Below are 6966 nucleotides of genomic sequence, written 5' to 3' on the forward strand. Positions count from 1 at the left end.
CTACAAATGATTTTTTAAAATTGTAGTTGAAATTCCTAATTATTTTCTACTGAAAAACTCTACTGAAAAAAACAAGTAATAAGTTTTATACTTTTTATATACTTAGTATATTTTTAATATTTAATACTCAATTTGAGTTTAAATATCAAAGAACTACCACGGTTGAATATATTCTTATGGGAATAAACTTTAAATACATTTTTGTTATATACATAAGATCTAATTGAAAAAGAGGAAATATTCTATCTTACTATAAAATTTGGTATGTAGATACTTTTGAATTATTTTCTACAGATTTTCGTTAATTTCAGTACATTTTGTAAAAAATAAGTACTTGCCATATAAATATTACGCATATCTATGAGAAACCGAAATGTATACGTACATGAGTACCTACTTAATTGTATACAAAAATGTATCAATGTATAAGTAATAATAAGTAATTAAATAGAAAATTTTTTTCTTATTTGTTTCTTACTTAAATTTTATTTTTTTGAGCACATTCCATTTAATAGACCCAAAAATAGAACTTCAAAAAGAATTTAATACATTCCACTTGTATACTTATAGTTTTTTTTTTGTGTACTTTACTGAAAAACACACCAATTTTGAGAAAATTTTTTTTTCTAAAATATTAAAAACGTGATTTTTTTTCATTTTTTGTCTAAATTTAATACACCAATAACGCAATATAGCAAAACTATTGGAAAATTATTTTAGTTTTTTGGTTTTTATGGAAGATTTTTTTGATTTTTGTTTCTCAGAAAATAATTCTTTTTCTTTAAGAAAATCAAACGTAAGTATTCAAAAAAGAATTTGATTTTGTACTTAATTTAATTTCTACCAGACGGACACCTAAAAAAATTATATTTTAAGTAATTGTATTGGTAAAAAAATATTACTATACTCAATTGTATTATTGCAACTTGCACCACATAACTGTTATACTTAAAAAGGTACTTATAGCTACATTTTTGCCTCATTTTATAACAATTTGTTCAATAATACTTGACATAATATACTTTACATACATAAGGAGATATATTTAACTTGTTATATATAACATTTTATTTCTAAAATAATGAATTGAACATAAATATAAATCTATAACTAAAGCATGTAATTACTTATATACTTATATAAATTTTGAATTGAACGACTTAAATCAAAAATAAAATACTAAAGGAACAAGCAATTTAATTAAAGTAAAAATAAATGAAAATCAATTTATTTTATTTTCTTGTACATATACTTATTTATGTATGTATATATATAGGTTCATAAATAAGTATTAAATATACCTAATTGAGCTCATTATGTCTTGTAAAACTTAGTTACCTATCTACCTTACCTACATACATTTCATACTATATGTTTCTATAATTCCAGTAGTTAAAAGTTTTCATGTTTACAAGAAATCTATACATTACATTGGTATATTACAAAAAAAAAATGTAAGTTATTATTGCTTATATTTTTATTTAAGTATGTAGTTAAAATGAAATATAATGTACATATACAGCATAATATTTATGGGCGGAATAAAATAATATGAGAATACTTATACTTAAATAGATACCTAGGTAATAAAATTTAAAAAATAATACAGAAAAAATTTAATGTTATCCGTAATCCTCTTAAATTTATGAACTCATTCATATATTTGCTTTTTTCTTGATGATGATTTAAATGACTTGTATTATATTTGAGAAAAATCAGGGTTTTCGAAATATACTCAGCTATATATGTAGGTGTTAAATGTATTCAATGAAATCCTAAAAAATAATTCTTACATAAGTAAACTTATAAGATGGAAATTAAGAAAATAACAATTAAGGGATTTTCGATATCTGAGACGTGCTCTAGAAGTTCTAAATTAAATCTTAAAAAATATTTTCACACATAAGTAGGTACTTAAAAAATCTATAGAAACTAAATAAGTATTTTACTTTTGCAAATTTGTAACATACTCTAGAATAATTCTTCAATATCCAAAATCTTTCTATTATTATGATCGTCTTCTAATTCATAATATTTTTGCAGTAGTTAACAAAACAACTTAAAAATTTGTTTAGAACTTTAAGTACAACTACATACATATATCATTTTCGGATATTCTATTTTTGAAAAAATTGCAGTTTGAATTTATCGAACGTGTTTTATCGAAAATCCCCTTTGTTATCATAATTTTAATTGGCAGGTATTTGGTACAGTAAAATCCAGCGATTTTAAATGATATCGTACTTTAAATTTAGATAATAGTAAAATTGTAAATACATTTTATCTGACATTAATATAAATGTAGGTACACATAGATCTTCCGGATCGGATCTTAAGAAATTTCAAATTCAATTCATTGTAGGTAGTACCCATGTAAGTACGCAATTTACTGTAGTTTAATTAAAATTGAACAGATTTTAATATTTTTGTTAACTTCATATTAACTTGATTTTGATTGCAATTGGATCCCTTATTTTTCAGCCGATAAATTCAATTGTAACAATTTCAATAGCCTCTTTTCTATGATTCCTATCCGTTTTTTTTTTTTTTTAAAAAAAGCATATAAGTAGGTATGTTTATATTATTTGTATATATTAGCCAATCTAAAATTAAAAAAAAAATAGATTCAAATTAATTTTTATATTCCAATAAGTTTTTTTTTAATTATCATTTTTTTTTTCTTATCAGCAGTAAGTATGTACAACAAAAACAAAATATTTCTTTTTGTTTTTGCATTTTTTGTAATATTTCCAAGGCGCTTTTGTATTCCACTGATAATATTTTATTTTCTATTATTTTTTCTTATTTTTTTACATACATAAGTAAGTGTATGGTTAGGTATAAGTACGTATGTATATATTTACTTAAAATAAATAAGAAACAATAAGAAATAATAATTAGCTACAATATTATAGCCCCGATATTAATTATTTTTTTATTTTTTGCATTTTGTATTTTTATTATGACCTCAAATTAAATGATTCAAACACACAATAACTTAATAAAGTAAAAAAAAAAAATATTGTAAAGTAAATATCTTAATAATATTGGAAACAAATCCCGCAAGATGTTTTCTGTTTGTGTCCCACTTTTAAATTTTTATCGGATCGGATACACCATAATGTACAATCAAATGAAATCATTTAATTTTTGGTTTTTGTTAAATGATTTAGTAGTAGTATTAATTTAATATTATTCCAAGTAAAATAAATGAATATTTAAAATAGCACAAAAATAGCTTCCAAAAACGTGATTTTTTATGAATAAATATATTAAGTGGCTGCTATAAGTAATTTGAATAATTTTTTTTGTTTTCATATGAAAAAAAAAATATATAGGTAGTTATACCTTACTCTTTTATATTCAAAATTCACTCAATTATATAAAATTTTTATATAAAATGTAGATACATAAGAAATACATACAATATAATTTTTTTTACAAAATTATTTTTCTTTTCTTTGCAATGTAAGATCAAAATTTCAAATTTTTTAAGTTTTAAGTATTAAAAGACTTTTTTCCGACTGTCAAAAAATATTGTAAAAATTTTCCACTGTTATGCCAGTAAAGCAAAACTTCTATTAGCAATTTTTTGAACTTCAAATTTTTTTTTGTATCCCAACTTTCAATGAGCGTTTTAAAAATTATTACTCATCTAAATTAATATTTTATTTTCACCATTAAAAATTAATCTGTTATACGCGCATATTCATAGTATTTAAAAATTATAAGAATAAAAAATTTCTATTTTTTTTTTTTTTGCTTTTTTGAAGGAAGCCGTAAATTTCACATAAATATACTCATAAAAAATATAAGAAACAAATTTAATACAAATAAGAAAAACAAAGATGAAGAATTACACGAAATTTTTTTTTTTTTTAATTCAATCACTCATTTATTTATTTATTTGTTACTATGTAATTTTTTTCTTTTTTCAAAAAACACTTTTTCTATTTTGTAAATTATTATAAAACAAAAATTCTTCGACAACATTAACGAACGCGATTCCTTCCTCAACTAAAAAAAAAAAATTTTTAATTTTATTTGACTGTTGGTCGGCTGGTTGCTTCCGTAGCTGTCATTTTAGACGTATAAGAAAAAAAAAAGTAAAAATGGAATAATCAAAACAAAATATTAAAGACGGCTGGTAGTGGTGTAAAACAAAACCAGCTGACGAGAACGTTAACGGCTGACCTAACTGACACATAAAAACAAAGGAAACGAGAATAAAATGGAAAACAAAACATGACAATAATTTTGTATTAAAAAACAATATAACAAAAAAAAAGAAACAAAATCACCCAGGTAGTAAAGAATATTATGACATGTTCAATATATGCACATATAGTAATATACATATGATAGTTATTTGCTTTGCATAAAATAGTAAAAAATGGAATCCGAAAAATTTGAGTCTCAAATATGTAAACACCTTCTATTATTTTCTCTCTTTTATTGTCTGAATTTTCAAAAACAAAAATGACGACAATTAATAATTTTACGAAAGTTTTGAGCGGCGATCAGCAAATTTTAATAATTTTGATTACAATTTTCCAAGTACATACATAATTTAATTAATTATTAAATTTTGACATAAGGTGTTGGCTGTATCTAATAATATCTCTTGTAGATTAGGTAATTGACTTTATTGTAGATTTAATCTTAGAATTTGTACTTAGTGATTGTAAGTAGTGATAGCGCAGTACTTACATAGTTCTTACTGAACCACTTTAGTATTCGTTTAAATTTATTTGATTTATTATTTATTTAATTTTTTATCAAAAACATCCATGGCGTTAAATATTAAATAAAGAATTTTCAACAAAATACTAAAATAACACAAACAAATTTTTAAAATTTCTCAATCCGAGTTCATAAATGGCATCGAATTTGTTTTTTGAGTTGCTTAATGTTTCTGCTTAAAAATTTCATTAAATATTGTTATATATTTTGATATATTATAAAATACAAAATTTTCATAGAAATTTTCATAGAAACCATTATAACAAAAATATCACATAAAATTATTGACTGGGAATAATTTCAAAAAAAAGAAAAAGAAACAAATGAAAAAAAAATAAACAACATGAAATATGGCAACGTGTAAACTATATGTAGTAGTGTACAAAATTACGCTTCATTGAAACACATGGAATGGAAAAACGGAATGGAGATGGAGAATGTAGAAACAAAGTAAAAACAGCTGTTTCTAAAAAAAACAATAATAGTGCTGCCATTGTGAATTCTTCTATTTTTAATGTTTACAACTTTACTTTAGAATAAAACGGTATGTTTTTGTTTTTATGAATTTTTTTTTTGCGAGAGGCGGTAAAAACTTAATGCGTTTGTCTATTTTTTCAATTAAACTTAAGGATATTTTTGATTTTAAGAATATTGAAGCACAAGAAAATGTTAATTTTATTTAAAAAATAATTTTTTTACAATCACATATTAAGTAGGTAAGTAATTTTTCGTTTGTTCTTTTAATGTTAAAAACTATAAATATTTTTTATAAAGTAATTCAGTCAAGTACAATTTTTAATATCGTAATAAAAAAATTACAATATTTTAATTAAAAAAAAAATTTCACTTACCTCAATATCAAAATCCCATTCTGGTGATGGTGAACGATCACGTTGGGATTTTGGTTGAGCGGGTGAGCTATGTGGTTCTTCTGGTATCACAGCAAATCTACCTCTTTGTAAAAGGGGTGAAGTTGGAGCGCCATAATTTGCTATATAGCAGTACAAGGAAAGATTTGTTAAAATGTATGCAATTGAAAAATGTATATTATATTGTGTATTATGTGTGTACACAATATAATATGATTTTTTCATAAAATTATTTAATATGATAAAATTATACTTACTTGTTGGCGTAAGGCGAAATCTTCCTAACGTTTGTTCTGGTGGTCCAGTTGAAGCTGATGTGACACGAAATCGCCCATGCCTTACTTGTGATGATACTTCATCTAGTAAAGCGGCTCCACCGCCTCCACCCCCACCACCACTGCCTGGTCCGTCGTCCACATCTGTAATATGGTAATAATAAAATATGGGTTTCAGTATATGGGCTATTATAATTATTTTTTTCATCATTTAGTTAAGTATTGTTGAAATGACAACAAGCATCTTGGTTTGAATATTTTATATTAAAGATATAAAATATAAAATAATTATATATAAAATATAACTTTACCGTTGCTGAAAACTCATATTTTTTTAAAATAACAATTCCTTTAGAAACAATAAAAAATAAACATCAAGTACTAAATATCTTTTAAATTTATTGAAGGGTATAATCTCATCCCTAAATGTTATGTTCTTTTAATTCTGCCTTTGAAATAACTAGTATTTCCGGAATTACAATTTAAAAAAAAAATATGTTTTTGTATGGATTGATCCTAACCAATACATAGCATATATATATGTATATATATATATGTATATATATATATATATATATATATATATATATATATATATATATCCATAGAAAGCAAGCGCATATATATATTCTCATAAGTTAGTATTTCGCATGTTAAGAATATTATATTGTATTAAATAATATATATTGTATAAGCATACACAGAACATAAAAATTTTAGTAGGTATAAAGTTTTATCAAATACCTGTAACAAAAATATAGCATGCCAATGTTTTGTATTGCATAATAATATGTCTTATTATGTAGGCTGGCCAGATATACTCAATATTAAAAGAGAAAAATTTACAATAGAAAATAAATTCATGTCGAAGAATAATCATTATTAATACATATATATATATATATATATATATATATATATATATATATATATATATATATATATATATATATATATATATATATAGTATATATATATATATATATATATGTATATATATATATATATATATACTATATGATATATAGTATATAGTTAGTATATTGTATATAGTATACAGCATATAGTATATAGTATAT

At 22.5% G+C, this 6966-nt stretch overlaps 1 protein-coding gene across 1 annotated transcript in view; it reads right to left on the minus strand.

Moving 5' to 3' along the window:
* LOC129607987 (uncharacterized protein MAL13P1.304) overlaps positions 1-5696 on the minus strand; it is a 236556-nt gene extending 230860 nt beyond the window's left edge. Inside the window, exon 1 of the mRNA XM_055519279.1 lies at positions 5595-5696. The gene's annotated coding sequence lies outside the window, so the exon portion shown is untranslated. The remainder of the gene's footprint in view (positions 1-5594) is intronic.
* Positions 5697-6966: the final 1270 nt, after the last annotated feature.

This window comes from Condylostylus longicornis, unplaced genomic scaffold (genome assembly GCF_029603195.1).
Source record: "Condylostylus longicornis isolate FDR11 unplaced genomic scaffold, ASM2960319v2 ptg000030l, whole genome shotgun sequence".
Classification (NCBI taxonomy): domain Eukaryota; kingdom Metazoa; phylum Arthropoda; class Insecta; order Diptera; family Dolichopodidae; genus Condylostylus; species Condylostylus longicornis.